This window comes from Trichosurus vulpecula, chromosome 8, assembly GCF_011100635.1.
Source record: "Trichosurus vulpecula isolate mTriVul1 chromosome 8, mTriVul1.pri, whole genome shotgun sequence".
NCBI classification, from domain to species: domain Eukaryota; kingdom Metazoa; phylum Chordata; class Mammalia; order Diprotodontia; family Phalangeridae; genus Trichosurus; species Trichosurus vulpecula.
The window spans coordinates 8,024,803-8,044,083 of record NC_050580.1 but is presented as its reverse complement, the minus strand read 5'-3'; the positions used below and the strand labels follow the sequence as shown (position 1 = coordinate 8,044,083).

The following is a 19,281-nucleotide window of genomic DNA, read 5'->3' as shown; positions in this document are numbered from 1 at the left end:
TTAAGGCCATGGTGAGAGACAAGAAACTCAGCTTAGTCTCTGCCAGGAACTGAAGGAGTCTGTGTAGCCCTTCCAGCAGAGTGGGGGGTGGGGGGGGGGGAAGAATGAAGGTTGCCAAGGAGGCAACCTTTGGAGAAAAGGTTTAATTTTCAAAAGAGGAAAATGTTAGCCTCCCTGTGGACTTTGAAATGGGCTGAAGCCAACCATGCTGGGAGCTACAGTGTTAAACCATGGATCTTTCAAGGGGATCCACATCAGAGTTTAAGCTTCAAGACATTGAAGGTGGGGACTGCATTTCCCTTACCTCTGAGAAAAATACGCTCGTGACATCATTTACCCGGGTAAATAAAACGGACACCAGGCCACGCGTTTGAAGAAAGATCCCAATGCCTTTCAGATAAAACTCCGCGGGGCCATGCGGTATGCTGATTAAAGACCTCAATGATTTTATTTCATTGCATGCCTTTCAAGGTGGCAGAATTCAAATCGTTGAGTATTCACTCATGTTTACTTTCACCAAAGATTTAAGCAATCACAATGCATCAGACAGCTGTGAGGATGACAGGGGAAATGGCCTGGGATACGGTGTAGGGACAAGACCTGGGCCCTGCCCTCGATCAGCATCAGCTAAACTCTTATAGTAGTCCTTATCTCTGGAAAATGTTCGGTTTAGAAGGCTGGAGGAGCCTTGGGGGAGCAGAGAACATTCTGTGCTTGCATTAGCGGAGAAGGTCATTTGACAGATGAGGAAACAGGAAGAGAAGGAACCACACCTACTGTCCTAGTCACCCAGAAAGGAAGGTGCAAAGACAGGCTTCAGACTCAGCCGAGAGGCTCCATCAGAGCCTCACATGCGACATCCCCAAGTCTCAGAGTCATTGGTTAACCTCAGCCATCATCTGGTCTGTCCAATGAGTCCTTGGCCTAGCATCTCTAGTCATCAGGCTTTACCTGAAGATGTCCAGAGAAGGGGAATCCTCCAACTTGGAGAAAGTGGAAGGGAGGGAAAAGAGGGAACAAGTGTTTATTAAACACCTACTATGTGCTGAGCAATGTGTTAAGCATGTTACATATACCTCATTGGATTCTCACAGCTACCCTGGGAGGGAGGTACTATTACTCCATTTTCAATTGGGGAAACTGAGGCACAGAAGTTAAGTAACTTCCCCAGGGTCCCAAAGCTGGGAAGTGCCTAAGGCTGGATTTGAATTCAGGTCTTCCTGACTCCTATACTAGCACTTTGTGCTCTGTGGTGCCAGTCCAGTTGCCAGGGGCAGCTTATTCCACTTTTCAGAGTATTCCATAGGCTTCTAGAGCTCCACATGGGGAGGCTGCACTCTGAGGCCCAACCAGACCCCACCAGACCCACCAGAGACCACCAGCAGGGGAATTTGCCCAACGGTCATCCAAAACAGCAGTGTTGGGATTTCCAACCAGGTTTTCAGCTTCTAAGTTTAGAGCTACTTCTGGGCTAAAGAGTAGCATCTCCAGGTGGGATGTGCACCTGCGACCATTTTTAAACAGACAAAATCCAGTTACAATGACCCTCCAGGACGTCTTGCTGCTCCTCTCCATCTCCAGACTCTGGGCATTTGCCCTGGCTGTGCCCCCTGCCTAGAATGCCCTCCCTCTGTATCTCCATCTCCTGGCTTTTTTCAAATCTCATCTAAACTCCTGCCTTCTACAGGAAGCCTTTTCTGATCCCCCTAAATATTAATGCCTTCCTTCTGCTGGTAATCTCCCGTTTCTCCTTTAAATGACTTATTTGTATATAATTAGTTATGCGTAGTTTCCTGCTTTAGACTGGAAGTTCATTGAGAACAAAGACTATCTTTGTTTTTCTTTGTGTCAGCAGAGCTTGGCACAATGCCTGGCACTTAGTAGGCACTTAATTAATTTTGTTGACTTGACTTGACTTGACAGACATTAAAAAATCACAAAGGAGAATAAATCATCCAAATACAACTTCTGACACTACATAGCTCACCATCGCTCGCTAACCACTTGGCTTCCCAGTTTGTATAGTTCTGCTTGTTCGTTGGTCGGCAGGCTGCCTCTGCCTTCACCCAGGTCTCTGCCATCCACAGCCACATCCGTTCTAACCATCAGGCTTGGTAATAGGCACAGCTGTGAAACCTCAAGCTGGTTTGTTGCGTGCAGCCGGTGGCCCAATGGAGAAAGCATTGGGTCTGGAGTCAGAAAGACCTGTGTTCAAATCCAGCCTCAGACACCTAATAGCTGTGTGACCCTAGGCAGAAGACTCATCAACCTTCTCTGCCTCAGTTTCCCCAACTGTGAAATAGTGCCTTCTTCTCAGGGTTGATGTGAGGCTCAGATGAGGTAAAGTTTGGAAGGTGGTGAGAACATAGTAGGTACTTAATGAACGATTGTTTCCTTTCTTCCCTTTTACCTCCTCTTCTGCCCCTCCCCCCCAAGAGCTCCTGACCCTCATCCATTTATCCACCCCTCCATCCAACCCACCCCAACCACAGCAAAATCTGCTTTTAGGAAAGGATCTCATTTCAGCCATTTACACGTCCATAAGAATAAATGTATCAAAATGTCACCTGCCTCTGGAAGGCTACTCATTTTAAAGCCCCTTCCAGGGTCAGTGGTGGGTTTCCCCAGACCTCTTGGATTCTACTGGGCAGGTATGTGTGTTGGGGGAGGGGGAAGGCCACCCAACACCCTATGCTCAGAGCTTTTCTTGCTCCTCCTTCTTTTACATTCCAAGCACATCAGACTCAGAAGACCTGAATTCCAGTCTCAGTTCTCATGCACCCATTCCACCAAGTCTTCACGTGCTCGGGGTAGACACCCCTTAATTCACCGAAGGGTTTGAGACCCCTCGGTTACCCTCCTCCTGGTTTAGCTTGTCTGCCGAAATGGCTTACTGGGGTGTGGCTGCTGTGCCTGCTCCAGCTTCTTGGAACCTCAGGTGAGAGTTGGGTGAACATGGACACCAAAGGTGGATGAGCAGCCCTCACCCCAGAGGGGCCAGGCCTCCCTGAACATCCCATGCACCCAGATTCTAGGTCCAGGGCTCTCAGCTCTAGGTTAAATGATACTATGAACACAAGGACACTGGAAACCTGGCCCCTTCTCCCTCCCTTCACTGTCCCCACAGACGTAGCAGCTATGCCCAGAGTGAAATGCAAATATTTAATCTTGTGAATTTATGTTTCTGCACATTTTTTTAAAAATCTGACTTCCTGCATTTCTCTCCTTGAAGGGAAGGCCTTCTGGGGTGTGGACACAAGCCAAGCGGTGGGAACCTCCGGAAGAGAAGGAGGGAGAGAAAGAAGGTGGCCCTGCTCAGAAAGTAATAAGAAAAGAGGCTGAGGGCTAGGAGGAGAGGGATGGAAGGCCTCTTCAATCTCACTGCATCCAGCTTGGGTCCTTGAGCAAGGGAGTGACTTAAGAGAGTGTTTTTGAGAGAGATATTTGAGTTATTTGCCAAAGTGGGGGTGGGGCTGTGGGGCTTATCTCTAAGACAACCACACCTGCCTGCCTCATCCCTCCGAAGTTCTCTCTTGGCTCTTCAGGGCCATATTTTTCAGGCCTTTCCAAATCTCTGTGACCCCATTTGGGGTTTTCTTAGCAAAGATACTGGAGTGGTTTGTCATTTCCTTCTGAAGCTACATTTTATAGGAAATTGAGGCAAAAAGGTTGAGTCACTTGCCCAGGGTCTCACAGCTGGTAAGTGTCTGAGGCCAAATTCGAACTCAGGTCTTCCAGACTCCGGGCCAGGTGCTCTATCCACTGAGCCACCTAGCTGCCTCCTGACAGTTAAAACCAAAATAAAGGACTCTCCACGGCTGCTGCTGGGGCCTGAGCCATTGGGAGATGCCGGGCCATCCCCTTCCTCTCCAGCCCCACCCCCATCATCACAGGGCTGTGGTAGCCATCCCATGGGCAGAGACCAGAAAGAGCCCCTGACTTCCTCTCTCCCTTTTTTGGCCTGAGTGGGACAGAGGGAGGCAGAGCTGGAACGCCCTCCACCCCTGGGTCTCCCCTGCCTTGCTGGTCTTCCAGATTTCCCTGTTACTGGTCCAGCATCAGCTCCCAACCCCTCCTCCCTCCCAGCCAGCCTTGGCAGTTCCTCTAGGTCCCTTCTCCCCACTCACTCATCCACCGCCCTCAGTCAGACCTCCTTCCCCTCTCATCTTGACTCACTACAGCCTCTGCATTGGTCTCACTTTATCTTTTCATCAGATCAGCAAGTGAGACACCATTATTATTCTCATTTACTAATTCATCGTGTTCCAAGGTCTCACGACTCACCTGCCTGGATTTGACTCCAGGTCTTCCTGACCCCTAGGGGCAGCTAGGTGGTGGTAGTAGGCAGAGTACCAGAGCTGGAGTTAGGAAGACTCATCTTCCAGACTTCAAATCCAGTCTCAGACACTTACTAGCTGGGTGACCCTGGGCAAGTCACTTCAACCTGTTTGCCTCAGTTTCTTCATTTGTAAAAGCAGCTGGGGAAGGAAATAGCAAACCACCCCAGTAACTTTGCCAAGAAAACCCCAAATGGGGTCACGAAGCCTCAGACACTACTGAAAACAACTAAACAACACATTTCCGGACTCTAGCTCTGCACACACTACACAATTAGCTAGCTGGGAAGAGCCAGACTTGTCAGGTCTCTTGATTCTGCTCCATGCCTCTCTTTCTTCTACACCACAGGGTTCTAGGGACAAGCGTTTGGCAAAGCTAACTCAGTCCCTACCTCCCATCTCCAGGCATGTTCCCGGTATTCTTAATGAGCCTAGACAATGTTCTCTTAATGAGCCTAGGCAATGATTACCTTCTAAATGTCAGCTGCACGTTAAAGCCAAGGCCTTGGCAGCCTTGCCACAGGACAAGCATGTAATAAGGGGATGGAATCCTCCATCCCTACAAGCTGAAAATGGTTCTTCTTTATAGTAACTAAGATTAAATGTTCCTGGAAAAGCAAAACCTGCCTCCCAAGAGATGAACTCAATGGACGTAAACAAATTATTCTCAAACGAAAAAATGCCTGCTAGCAGTGACCACAAGAAAAAAAGTGTTCCAAGTAATTTCTCCAAGAGAAATGTAAATTAATGTGACTGAGAGGTTTTACCACATACCCATTAAATTGACAAAAATGATAAAAAAAAGTTTTTTTTCTTCTTTTTGGGTTTTGTTTCTTCTTTCTCATGATTCATTCCATTGGTTATAGTTCTTCTTTACAACTTGACTATTTGTGTAAACAAGTTTAATGCAAAGGTATATGTAGAACATATATCGGACCCCATGCCATCTTGGGAGGGAGGGGGAACAGGGGAGGGAGGCAGGTGAAGAAAATTTGGAGCTCAAAAACTTGTGGAACTGAGTGTCGTAAACTAAAAATAAAAAAATCGATTTTTTTTTTAAATGAAGAGGTATTGGAGGAACTGGGGGAAGCCAGGCATACTAATACACTGTTGGTAGAACTGAGAACAACCATCCAAGAAAACAATGTGGAATTATAAGAGAAATGTCCCTGGGCTGTTCATATCTTTTGCTGCAGAAATCCTATTACTGAGGATATAGGCTAAGAAGATCAAAGACAGAAAGAAAAGGTTCCTTATAGACCAAATTATTCATAGTAGCCCTTTGTATGGTAGAAAAGAAAAAGAAACTTAAGTGGGTTCCCATGAATTAGGAAATGGGTGAACAAAGTATGATACATGGCTTTAATATGATATCAATACATGATCAGAGACGATGAACATGAAGAATCCAGAGAAACCCTTTGTTCTGAACTGATACAGAGGAAAATAAGCAGAAGCTAGAGAAAAACCTCCATCTCCCGCCTCCAGGACTTTCCTCAGCCCTTCCCAGGGCCTGCCATGCATTCCTTCCTTATGGCTGCCTCTTAAAGACTCTTTCTCTTTGAAGATGGAACCCAGGCACCATCTTCTACAAGCTCACTGGGAGTATGGATGGCTTCATTCTCTGTACTTAGGACAGCTCTCATCCCACTTTTAACACTGATTAGCCACATCTCTGAGCTCAGCTTTCTGAAAGGAAAGTGCTTGGTTATTGTAGAAATGTGAATTCCTAGTCTCTGTCAATATTCCAATGGATGGAGGATTCCCTTGATGTGTGTGTAGCACCCCCTCTGAGCCATTCCCCCAGCTCCCACTCACAGATGTGGGTCAAGTCCTCAGACAGCCCAGCCTTGGGTTCTAGGACACTTTGTGGGTCAGTTCTCTTAATGCTGTCCTATACTAGGTCCCATTGACTAGCTGGCTTCATTAACATTCAGCAAGTTTAGCTCGATGGCGTTCAGCATAGTCATTTCCTAAGATGGCATGGTAAAAATAATCACTATAAGTATTCTTCACATAGATTTGCGAGTCGTACACTCCCCAATGCACCGGGGGTCTAGAGAAAAAGCGGGCTCCATCTTAGAGTACCATGGTAACAAAGGCAGCTCCTAACAGCTGCTGCCAGAGGGCCTCAAAGTCCTTTCACTAAGTCTTTACCCAGCTCACCTTGAGTGCAGCCAAGTCAACAAGCACTTATTAAGCACTTACTGTGTGTTGGGCACTGCACTAAACAACAGAAGTCAAAGACAGTCCACCCTCTCATGGAGCGCCCACTCTAATGGGGGGTCACCCCAGGATGACTCCAGAAGCCAAGACAAACAGGATGCCATGGAGGGGGTTCAGAGGGAGACCCTGGCATGAAGGAGGAGAAGGGAGGGTTTTAGGGGAGGCTGGAAGGAAGCCTGGAGGTGGAGCTGAAGAGGAAGGGCATGCCTTGAAGCTCCTCCTCTCTCAGGTGAAGACTGTCTCTCTGTCATCAAGTCTTTCTGATGTTTGGGTGTGTTTTTCACAAACTCTCTTGAATCGGTAGACGGGGGTGTCTCCCACTCTGCTGCCAAACGTCATGGCCAATCGGGGATTAGGAGGAGAGAAATGGGCAGCTGGGTGGGGCCATAGTGCATAGAGAGCTGGGCCTGGAGTCAGGAAGACCTGAGTTCAAATGTGGCTTCAGACACTTACTATCTGTGTGACCCTGGGCAAGTCACTTCACCCTGTTTGCCTCAGTTTCCTCATCTGTCAAATGAGCCAGGAAAGGAAATGGCAAAGCACTCCAGTATGTTTGTCCAGAAAACCCCAAATGGAGTCAGGAAGAGTCAGACATGATTGAAATGACTGAACAACAACAAAAAGAGAGAAATCTCCTCCTTCCCTCCTTCCTTCCTTCCTTCCTTCCTTCCTTCTTTGCCAGAAGGCCTTTCTTCCACAAAGTGCTCCCAACTTTGGTCTGGGACTATGGGAATTCCTGCAAGACTTAGCTATTAGCCCCATGGCTAATCTTTTTGCTCATCTGGTCTATGGGTCCTTTCTTGACTCCATCAGAGAGGTCTTCAGTACCTCATAAAGGTGTCACCTATGGCTGAATTTTTAAATAAACACCCCATTAAAAAGCTATGATTCTATTATAGGTGTGCTGGCCTGGGGGGTTGGCCAAAGACCAACCTTCTTCCAGAGGCAGTCATTGCAGCTACATGGGTACAGATCTCAAAGACAACCACAGACCTGAAGGGACCTTGGCATCCCGACCTGTGGCAGAACCTTCTGAGCTCGTATTGGTCTGATCAGCCACAGCCAGACACACTGTGCCTTGACCCCAGCATTGTGAAGTCATTTTGGTCCTCTTCAGAATGAAAGAACAACCAAGCAATGGGTTCTTCCTGAACAACAATCCTGCACATCTGGCCAATGGCCATGCAGCTTCTGGTCAAGCCACCACTTCTCCAGAAAGCTCCTTCTACTTCACTGGGAGAAAGTCTTTTCTTATAATGAGCCTCAATTGGCTTGTTTTCTTTTGATTTTCTCTAAATGCTCCTGGTTCTGCCCTTTTAGACCAGGCAGATGTGACAGGCCCACCCAAGATGTAAAGTCAACTTCCATATCAATCAGTCAAGTATTTATTAAGTACCCAGTATATGCCAGGCAGAGTACTGGGTGCTTCGGATACACAAAAGTAAACCTCTCTGTCCACTGAGAGCTTGTGGTCTAGCCAAGGAAACTATAGGTGTCTGATTTGAACTCAGGTCTTCCTAACTCCAGGCCAGGCACTCTATCCACTGTGCCACCTAAAGTTGCCTGAGTTTTTTTTACATGCAATTTTAAAATAATTTTTAATTTTTGTTATTTCAAACCTGACAGACATTAAAACATGAACATTTTCATATACAAAGAACAAGAAAAACAAAGTATTGAAAATAAAATGGAGAATCTCTGTTATGTTCAACTTCTTTTTTGAAAGGGAGGGGAAGCAAGAGAGAAGTATTTATGATGCAAGGTACTGTTCTAAGAGCTCCACAAATCATTGGATTTAAAATATGTGATGAATACAAGTAAATTTCAAAGCAGTCTTATTTGTCCATGTCTGCCTCCAAACTTCTACGCATTTTTAAAGCATTTCAATGGCCCTCTTTTTTTCTTAGCATCATATCCCTAGCCTTCCTCCTCTTCCCTCACTTTTTTAAAGCACACCTTCCTTTGTTTAAAACCAGTAAGCAAATCCACACTTTTGGCATATCTGACCATGTCTAGTCAACCACCTTTCCATCAGAAGATGGGCAGTGGGCTTCATCAGTGGTCCTCTAGAGCTGTGCTTGGTTATTGAATGGATCAGAGTCCTTGCATCTTTCAAAGCTAGTTTGCTTTCTCATGTTGTTCTCTTGGTTCTACTCACTCCATTCTGCATCAGTTCACTAAAATCTTCCCAGATTTCTCTGAATCCACCCTTTTTTGCTGGTTCTTAAGGCCTAGTAATATCTTTCCCTCTCATGGTAAAAACTAACCCACTTTCTTTAATGATCAGGCATGTCCTTAATGATGTCTCCTCCTGGTAATGAGTTCTTGCTGGTAATAAGCTTTTTTTCACCTGACACAGACCTCTCTGTTGGCTTTCAGGTCACCCACAGGCCTGGTCCTTCTGGAGTCTTGGTGCTCCATGGTGCCAAGCCATAGAGTGTGACCTGAAGAATAACAGTGTTTGAAGAGATGAGCTTTGATTGGCCAGAGAGGCTTGCCTTCATTGAAATCACTGTGCAGTTTCCCAAAGGCAGTTCAGCCTTCTCTTTTCCACTTATTCAATTCTGAATTCAGCTCCGTTTCTATCCTCAGTGTCTGTCCAGAATCTATGAACTGATGGACCACCTCTATGGGCATCCACCCCATGTCAGTCTGGACAATGGGCATTTTTTTCATCCACTTGGACACATATGTGGGTTGCTATGCAAGTCTCTTCTGAATGGCTCCATATCTGACCGAGAGGACCCTAAAGTGTTACCGAGCTCCATAGTAATACTTCACCTTTCTCTGTTGTTTTAAGGTTTTACAAAGTCACTTCCTCACAACAGCACTGTGAGGTTGGTGATACAAGTGGTACAAGCTTCCTCATTTTACAGATGAGGAACCTAAGTGTCTGAGAGGTGAGGTGACTTGTCCACGGGCATACCACTAAACGACTGAGGTGGGATTTGAAATCAGACAACCTGCAGCCAAATCTGGCACTGGACAAGCAACACTGTCACTGAGGTTTGGGAATATTGGAAATTTCTGTCACCTTCCCCTACCCCTGCTCCATCTGCTGTGTGTGGATTTACTTGCTTATTTGCATTCATGTTGTTTCCTTATGATCTCTAGATTAGAAGCTGCTGGAGGGCAGGGACCATTTCTTTTTTTCTCAGCACACAGGACAGTAATAGGTATGTAGCAAATGCTTTGAAATGCTTGACCACTGATTTGTAACAGCTTCTTACAATAATTAGCTCCCTTAAACCTTAGGGGGTCTGTGGGGGGAAGTTAAATAGTCCCCAAGGTCCACATGGATGAACCCCCATTTAGGAAAATCTCTAATGTTTAGGCAGAGGTCGGGCTTTCTTTCTAACTTTATATCTCTCTCGTTAGCTCCTGGCATCTTGGTGATTGAAGTAAAATTCTGTCTTGCTAAAAATGTTTGGGCAATGAAATAGGAGATTATATTATAGTGTCTGTGGATAGACGGGTACTGGAAGAGGAAGTCAGAGAAAGCAAAAAGATTGGTGGGGGGACGGTGGGGGGAATTCCCCTCAGCCTGGGTCTTCTGCTCCAAGATGCCTGTAGAGCTGATTATGCTGTCTATATCCCCCTTTTCTACCGCATCTGTCCTCTCTTTGGTCCTCAGGGATGTGCTAGAATACCAGGTTTGCTACATCCTCTGGAATCCAGACCCTCGAAATCTGTCCCTCGAAGTCTTTCATACAGTGACTGATTCAGGTAGGTGTATGAGCCCTGTTCATTCTTCGTTTTGATGAATTTCATGTATTTTTACCTAACCAGGTAACTACTTTTAAGTGAGTCAAACATTGTAGCTCCAGCCTTACAGATCTATAAGGAATTCATTCTCCTTTTGGCCTCTGCTTGGGACCTTCTTATGAGACGAGTGTCAGAGTTCAAGCCTGGGAGAGTCTTTGTAAAGGCACCTGGAGAGATGGAGACTCCCCTCTTCACCCTAACTCTTAGGATCCTTCAAGGCTCACTTAGGTGCTACTGAATGAATAAGAGTAAATACAGTGGTGGGGAAAAGATGGGAAAGAAAGGCCAAGAATGTAGAAGGACTGTTAAACACACACACACACACACACACACACACACACACACCCCTACTCCTGGTGTAACTTCCACCTTCAGAGAAATTCATCCTTATTTGTTTCGGTCCAGTCTAGTACATGTTGAAGAAAACAGGATGGAGAGGCCAAAAGCCTTGGATTCAAATCCTGGTTTTGGCACTTGGGATCATGGAATTGACCATCCTTGATCAAATTGGTTTTACTGGTTGTCTGACCACATGCAAGTCACAACGTGTTTTTGCAATGAGAGGGTTGGGGCCAGATGATTTCAAAGGAGAGCCCTCGGGATTCTCATGGCCGGTCTCATCACCACAGAGCCCTGGATCTGGAACCTGGCTCTGAACCCTCCTCTGTCTGGACTCTCGCTTCCTCTCCCGCCGGGCAGGACAAAGGGCTCGGACTACGAGGCCATTTCTCGGGGCACAGTCTAAGATAAGGCGGCGCCAGGTGAGTCTCTGGGCCGGAGCTGGGCCGGAGAGGGTGGAGGGGAGGCCGGCCGCAGCAGGTGAATCTGGCCGCTGCGCTTCTCTCCGATGGGCGCCAGGCGTCGCCCCCACTCCTCGGGCCGGCCGGCCACCCCGCCCGCCGGCCTCGGAGCCACTCCGGGAGGGGGAGAGGAGGGGAGGGGGAGGAGAGGACCGCGGGGGGAAGGGAGGAGGGAGAAGGGAGGAGGGAGGGGGGGAGGGGGGAGCCAGTCCACATTTCCTGCGTCCTCCGACTCGCTCGCTCTCTAGCAGGCACTGAAGAGAAGGAGAGTGGGAAGGCAGGAGGCCGGAGTCGAGCACAGCTGGCCAGCTGCAGCCGGCCCCCGGGGTGTGTGCATGCTCCTCACTGCGCCGGTGCCCTCCCTGAGGCCGCGGGCGGCCTGGGGCTGAGCCGGCCGGCCTGGGGGGAGCCGGCGGCACCGGCGCGGCGGCGGGAGATGCGCAGCGGCCGCGCTCAGCTGTCCGAGGAGCTGCCCCGCTGGACGCAGGGCCCCGAGGTAAGAGGAGAGGGCCGGGGTGCGCGGGGGGAAGGGGAAGATGGGTCCCGGGTACCTATTGACTGAAGAACTGATTGACGATGGAGCTGATGCTCGGGCCGGGGAGCCCGCCCCCGGGCACCGCCCCCAGCACCGGGGGCCCTGTACCCCGACCCGCACCCAAGCCCAACTTCCTGCGCTCGTACACCCAGAAGTGGGCTGCCGCCTCCCCCTCCCCCAGCTGCAGACGTTTGTGGTGGTGTTGTTGGGGGGTGCCTTTGCTCGTGTGGGTTTGCGTGCACCCCCTGCAGTTGAGCATTGTGCGCCTGTCCATGTGTTTCTGCGCTCCGGGGTGTGTGTGTGTGTGTGTGTGTGTGTGTGTGTGTGTGTGTGTGTGTGTGTGGTGTGTGTGTACGCGCGCTCCAGAGCCATGGGAGGGGGCGTGCGGGTGCGCTTCTATCTGTGTATTGTGTACCTGTGCCCAAGAGTGCGTGGGCTTGTGTGTTTTGGTGTGTGTGTGTGGGGGGGGTGCCAGCCCTAGTGAACGTACGCTTACATATGTGTGCATCATACGTGTGTTTGGTGTATATGCCCATTTGCACCTGTGTGGGCTTGTCTATGTGTGTACATTTGGGGAGTGTGTGCGTGTGTGCTTGTGTGTGTGTGTGTGTGTGGAGGGGGCCCTGCCTGCGCGCGTGGGTGGCCGGGCTCCGACGGGCTTGGGGAGAAAGTGCGGACTGGGCGTCGAGCCCGTAGTCCCGGGTGGGGGTGGGCAGCGCCAAACCTGCCCTGGCAGCCCTCCCCCCTCCCCAGCCGGAGAAAGGGGGCGTGGGCACAGCTGGGACACACCCGTCTACCCACAGACACATACACACCCACACACCGTCACCCCCACCCACCCACAAACACCCACACCCACACACTTGCATCCTTCAGCCAAAGTTGGGAGCCGGCCGCCTCTTCCGAAAACCAGCCCAGCCTGTGCCTTGCCCCACCCCCACCCCCGGGGGAGGGTGTTCTCCTGACCCAGGACCCTTCCCCATCGGGGTGGGGGGCATAGGGGTCACCCGCATACTGACGAGAAGAGGGTCGGAATCCGCCTGGAAACTGCCAGAGGCGGCCTGAATTCCTTTCAGACACGAATCGTCCTGTTATTCAGAAAGAAAAAAGATAATTCTTGAGAAGTTGACAAGCCGCTTGCCAACGTCCAGGCTTCGGTGCCGCGCTCCCCCCGAGCCCAGGCCACGCCCGGAACTGGTGGCGCTTGAGCCAGCCCAGGCCACCTCGGAGGGTTTGCTAGGATCGCGTTTAACTCGATGCCCAAATGAACCAGGGCTGAGCGAGCCGGGTCTGAGCCCCGGGCGCTGCTCGAAGCCCCCGGTCAGCCCGGCCCTGCCTGACACTTCCTTCCTAACGCTGAGTCAGCCGCTTGCAGCGTCTTTGTTTTTTCCCAACTGTACAAAGAAATGCCATCTGAGGAGGTTTGTCAGCCTGCTGGCCCCACGCGGGACCGCGGGGCCGGGTTAGTGGCCACGCTCCAGCGCGGGAGCTGCTCAGGGGTGTCGGGGCACCCGGGAACCTGCCGCGGTGTTCCTCACGGCCCCGGAGTTTATTCCTAATCTTGAGGTGTGCTTTGATGGTTTTCAAATCATCACCTGGGGAGTGCGGACCAGGATCTAGAAAAAGAGGCTTTGCCTTGGACGCTCCTGGTCCTTTCCCCTTGGGATGGGTCCTCTCGAGCCAGCTTCGGAAGCTGCAGTCCCCTGGAACCTTAGCTCTGTATAGTGCCTGGAGTACGAGAAGTCAGTCGGGCAGTAAGCATTTATTAAATGCCTACTGTATGCCAGGCACCGTGCTAAGCAAGCCAAGGAAGGCAACCTCTGCTCTAATTGGGGGGAGCACACGCGAAAAGAGGAGAAGGTGGAGCCTTGGCTATTTCCTCGGGATGGGAAATCTCCAATGGAAAAGCAACCCTGCGGAGAATATAGCGTTAAGGGAGTGCCTGGCTAAAGGCTGCGCAGCTGCTAAGTCGGAGGCATCATTTGAACGCAGGTCTTTCGGACTCGGAAGGCCAGGTTCCCTCTTCATTCTTTTTCCACAATTAGAGCAGGGAATACCCATGAGCCTATCCAAGTCGATGCCCCCATCTTGTGTCTTAGAGCACGGAAAGGTTCAGAGACTTGCTCCAAGTTACACTGATCATATGTGTGCGTCCAAAGAGGTTCGTGGATGTATGGCCAAACGTCCAAGGGGGCTATGTGGATATCGTTTGCTTCGTTGGAAGCCAGATTTAGGCACGAAAGCAGTCAGCTTTCTTCGTGTGTTATTTATTTACATCCATGAAAGTGCCTGTTAGCCTACTTTCTATGTCCAAGGAGAGTCCCAGTCCCTGGAGCCTCCTCTGTCGTCCTTCTGAGTCCCCCCTCCCCCCACCCAAAGTTGACCTGTCATCTGTCCCATTTCTTTAGCACCTTGGGCTTTTATTCTAAGATAACAGCTAGTTAATCTGATCATTTATCCATGTTAATATGTTAATGGCCCTAATGTGTTAATGAGCTCACTTCTCATCCTGGGTAGCATCTGTTTTTAATAACAGGTCTTTGAAGGGGACTTTCATAGTGGGATCTGGGGTTGATGTGAGGGCTGTTGAGAGAGATACCCTGAGCAAGGTGGGAGGGGGGTGAATTTTGTGTTGCCTCGAAGGTGGCTTTAGATCAGTGGGTCCTTGTTGTTGTTCAGTTATGTCCAGCTTTCCATGGGCCCATTGGGGTTTCCCCAAGAGAGATGCAGGAGTGGTTTGCCATTTCCTTCTCCAGCTTACTTTATAGGAAACTGAGGCAAACAGGGTTAAGTGACTTGTCCAGGGTCACACAGCCAGTAAATGTCTGAGGCCAGATTTGAACTCAAGATGAGTCTTCCTTACTCCAGGTCCGGTACTCTCTGTTCACCTCACCACTGAGCTAGCTGCCTTTAGCCTTCTCTGTGTTCAGAATCTGGTGCGGTAGGCCAGACTGAGTAAGCTGGACTTTACTGAGAGGAGATGGATTCTGACCAGGTACTCCGAGGCATGATAGGCCACCCTCTGTTCCCTGGGGGATCATGAGGAAGCCCAGATTGGAATGTCAGTGGCCCAAATTCTATTAATACACATAAAATCTAGACATCTTTAAAAGTCCCTCAGATGTTTCCATGTCTTTCATTCTGAATTCAACTTTGCCTCTTGATAACAAGCCACTGTGACTTAATCTCCTTTTAGTCATAAAAAAGTATATTTAACAGACAGAAGTTGTCTTCCTGGTGTCCTTAAGGCAGAAGAGGAGGTAGCTGGGTACCATCAGGAGCTCTGAGTTGATGGGAAATGCCAGAGGTAGAAGGCCTCCCAATAATCAAGGACCCTCAGCAGGGAGAGGGATTAGTTTTACTCTGATCAGAACTGGGTGTGAAAGATGCAAGTGATAGAACCACCCAGAACCTGTGTGAAAGATCAGAAGGCTGATGATCTGGGCTCTGCAGAGATGGAGGGAGCAGTCTCTGGGAGGAGGAGCAGGGGAAAGCTTGGGCCGGCTGACTACCACTCAGAATGGTGTCTATCAAGGGATTCTGGTTTAGGGATGGCTTGGCCTTTATCAGGGGTCAGCAAAATGCTGTTGGCACGCAAGGCCTGGCTTCTTTTGAACACCCAAGACCTAAGAATGGTTTCTGCATTTTAAAAACAGTTTGGTCATATTTAAGAATGTAAAAATTATTCTTAGCTTGCTAGCCAACTTTCACCTTCAGGCTGACCTCTGGACTGGATCATAGCATCTTGCAGAAGAGTCAACAGTAACAAACATTTACTAAGTGCCTACTATGTGCTGTTACTTTGTAATCACTGGGGACACAGAGAAAGGCAAAAGCTTGTCCCTGTTCTCAAAGATCCCAGGGTTCAATGGGGGAGACACCCCGCAAATCACCATGTACATACAAAGTACAGACGGGTTAAATTAGAGAGAATTTCTGAACGAAGGCATAAACATCAGGAAGACTGGGAGCACTCGTGGAATTCTAGCTGGGACCTGAAGGAAGCCAGGGAAGGCAGGAGGAAGAAATGAGGAGGCAGCCAAAGAAAATGGCAGCAGTTTGTAGCTGGAATGTCTTGCTCCAGGGAACAGCCAGAGGGCCAGTGTTACTGTATCTACCTGTAGGGTGGGGTGCAAGAAGACTGGAAAGGGAGGAGGGGGCAGGTGAGGAAGGGCTTTGGGTGCCAAACAGAGCATTGTATACTTGATTCCTGGAGGCAATAGGGAGCCACTAGAGTTTATTGGGGAGGGGGTGACATGATCAGACCTGAACTTCAGAGAAATCACTTTGTTGGCTGAATGAAGACTGGACTAGAGTAGGGAGAGACTGGAGGCAGGCACCCCCTAGCAGATACTACAATGGTTCAGGCTGAGGGCCCCCACCAGAGGGGAACCAGAGGAGAGAAGAGGGGAGTTCAGGAGATTTTGCAGAAGTGAAACCTGTCAAAAATATCAAACACGGAACTCCTAGTTTGCACCTACCAGATTAAAATGTAATTGGAAAATAACAAAAATTTTAAAATATAATAAAGCATAGCTAATATTACATTTTAAACTAAGGTGATATGCAGCTTCCAGGGATCCATCTGTAGCGGTGAATGGCCTCATTTCTCTATGAGTTTGACACCACTGATATACAGGACTTGGGGCCACAGATCAGAAACGAGGTGAGAGCCTGGTTCAGGAGTGCCATACAGCACAGACCAGACAAGTGGGACGGCCTTGTAGGAGGCTGGAGAGGGGGCCAGTACCTGAAGGAATGGCTCTAACTCCACCTGGTCTACTCCCTCATTTTACAGACAAGGAAACTGAGACCCAAAGAAGTTAGATGACTTCCTGTGCCCCATCCACTTTGTGATCCTGCCCCTCAGCTCCTTTAAAACTTGGAGATTATTTTTAAATCTGAGATCTAATTGCTACTTTCTAGCTGCTTGACCTTGGACAAATCACTTCTGTCCCATGGGCCTCAGGCACTTCCAAATAAAGTTGGCGGGGAGGGGACTTGCCTAGACAAGTCCTTGAGCCTGTCTCCTCTGCTAAGCCCAAGTGTCCCCCAGGACTTCCTCTTATGCCCCTTTATTTCCTCCCTCTCTCTTTCTTCACTTGGGGATCTCCTCAGCTGCTGTTGATTCAGTGGTCATCTCCCGGCTGCTGGTTCTCAGCTCTCTTCAGTCAGCCCTAATGTCTCTAGTCTCCAGCCTCCTACTACAAACTGGATGCCTTGCATACACCTGAAATTCAGCATGCTCCAAACCTGAAACCTCCCTCCAGACTTCCTCATTCCTGTCGAGGAGACTATGACCCCTCTCATCCCCCAAGCTTGTCCCCAGGTGTCATCTTCGACTCCCCATTCTCACCCCTCCGTATCCAATCAATTGCTAAGTCCTTTATAAAATCTCTTGTAGACGCCCCCTTTTCTGGTCTGGTGTAGGCCCCTATCACCTCAGCCTGGCCTATGGCAGGAGCTGCTGGAGAGTCTGCCTGCCTCAGTCTCTCCCCACTTCTGTCCATGCTCCATTCACTAACCTCCAGCAGCTCCCTCTGGCCTCCAGGACCAAATAGAGAGCCCTCAGTTTGGCTTTTAAGGCCGTCGGTAGCCGAGTCCTTCCTACCTCTCAGTCTCCTTAGGGTTCACCCCTCATCAATGTGCCATGTGATCCAGCGACCCTGGGCCTTTTGCCAAATTTTCTCCCCCACTAAACCCTGAGTTCTCATGCTTAATAAATGCTTGTTGACTGCCTGACATTTTGTGATTCGCTGACCACTGAACTGCCATGGTCCTCTCTGTCCTGACCCATGGCTTTCCTGATCTTGGGCAGTGCAGATAGAAAGGAGGTGTTTTCTTGCCACCACCCGCTGCCTGGGTATTGTTTGCTGCTGCTCATTATGGGAGGGCAGGTTAAATATCTGAGGGGGAGGTTCTTGCCTCCATGGAAACAAATCAGGGAGTGTTCCCCAAACTGGCCTGATTTCTGCAGAAGCTGTCTCCCCAGCCTCCTCTGCTCCACCCGAGCACTCCATGTGAGTTTACAGATCATTAATGACAAAAGAGGGCGAGGGATGGGCAGGAGAGGGGAGCAAAAGCCAAGGACCTGAACAATTCAAAGGCTGAGCCATGTTGGCCATGACGAGGTGAGTCACTGGGAGGCAGGATTCATCTTCCCAGAGGGTGCCTCATACAGAACAGTAAACTGTGGATCGCTGCAATGTGGGGACTGGGGGGAGTGGAAAGAACTCTGACCGCCTGACTCTGCTGTTTAATTAAGTCCTCTGCCCCTTACTGAGTGTCCCCATAAGCCACTTTACCCATCTGAGCCTCAGTGATAACTAATCTGTGTTAATATGTTCATGCTCTTAAATAGCTAATGAGTTCTCCTTCCAACCCTGAGTCCCACATCCTTCATAGCAATTGGACCTTTTGGATGCAATTCCCTCAGTCCAAAGAATGACTTTAATAGTGGCATACGTGGCCAGGGCAAAGAAGTCAGGCTGCTGGGGAAAGCCTCATCTGTAAAATGTCCATAGTCACACACACACCTCTTAGGGTCACTGTAGACTTCATGTGAGATGGTATTATATAAAGGCTTCGCAATTCTGAAATGTTTATTATTATTATCAATTATAGACCAGGCTTATGACTTCATCACTAGATTGAGCGAACCCCCTCTACCCATGCAGATCAGCTGCTGAGTCACACAGCCAGCGCATGTCAGAGGCAAGACTCGAACCCAAGGCTTCCTGCCTTGGGAGCTCCGTTCTTTCTCCATCCTGCTGTGCTGCCCCTCCATTGTTGATATCTTAGGGAATGTCTGATGGATATGAGTGGTGGGACGGGTATGGCTCTGAGGTGGGAGACACTGCTCTAAATTCCTCCTGGAGAGTTTGTCAGTGTGGATATGACAAACCCTCGCTCATCTACTCACTACTTGTGTCTATTAAGCACAGAAAGGGTGCGTTCGTCAGTGAGTGCTGGGGAGCCTGGGAAGCCAAGTCAGGACCTGAGCAGACTGAACAGTGTCAGCAGGGTGTTAGCCTCAGACCGCCCCTGCTGAGCCCAGATCGGCTGTTTTGTTATTGATCATGGATGTTTTTCCTTTCTGAGATCACTTGGCCTTCTCATTGCCTCGCTAGAACCTGCCCTCCAAAGGGCAGAAGCAGCCAAGGGGGAAGGGCTGACTGGGGCTTCCATGTGCCTGGAAACTCCCTGGAATGAGATCTCTTCCCAAATGGAATGCTCATCTTCACTGCTAGGGTGGCTTCAAGGAAAGGCTGGGTAGCCGATTGTCAGGGCTGTAGTAAAAGGAATTCCTGTCCATGTGTGGGTTGGACTGAATGGCTGACAGGTTCTCATCCAATTCTGAGATTCTGTTATTCAGTACAGTTCAATTAATTCTGTTATCCCACCTTGCTTGGCAGCATTCATACCATTCTGCCCCCTGTATCACCACCTTTCTCAGCATGGGAGGGAGACCTGCTTCTCCATCAGTCCCCTGGATCAAGAGGGTGTGTTCCATTCATCTTCCATTTCTATTGTTGTCATCATGGGGTGTCTTGCCTTCCTCCATCCACTTTCTCCAGTTCTGCATGGATTCCTCCATCCCTGCCCTGTTTCTTTGGGT

At 49.4% G+C, this 19,281-nt stretch overlaps 1 protein-coding gene across 2 annotated transcripts in view; it reads left to right on the top strand.

The window, feature by feature from the left end:
* The first annotated feature begins 11,561 nt into the window (after nucleotides 1-11,561).
* The window catches only part of PTPRE (protein tyrosine phosphatase receptor type E), a 176,602-nt gene continuing 168,882 nt past the window's right edge, over nucleotides 11,562-19,281 (top strand). For both annotated transcript variants that reach the window (XM_036735633.1, XM_036735632.1), the window contains exon 1: nucleotides 11,562-11,624. The gene's annotated coding sequence lies outside the window, so the exon portion shown is untranslated. The remainder of the gene's footprint in view (nucleotides 11,625-19,281) is intronic.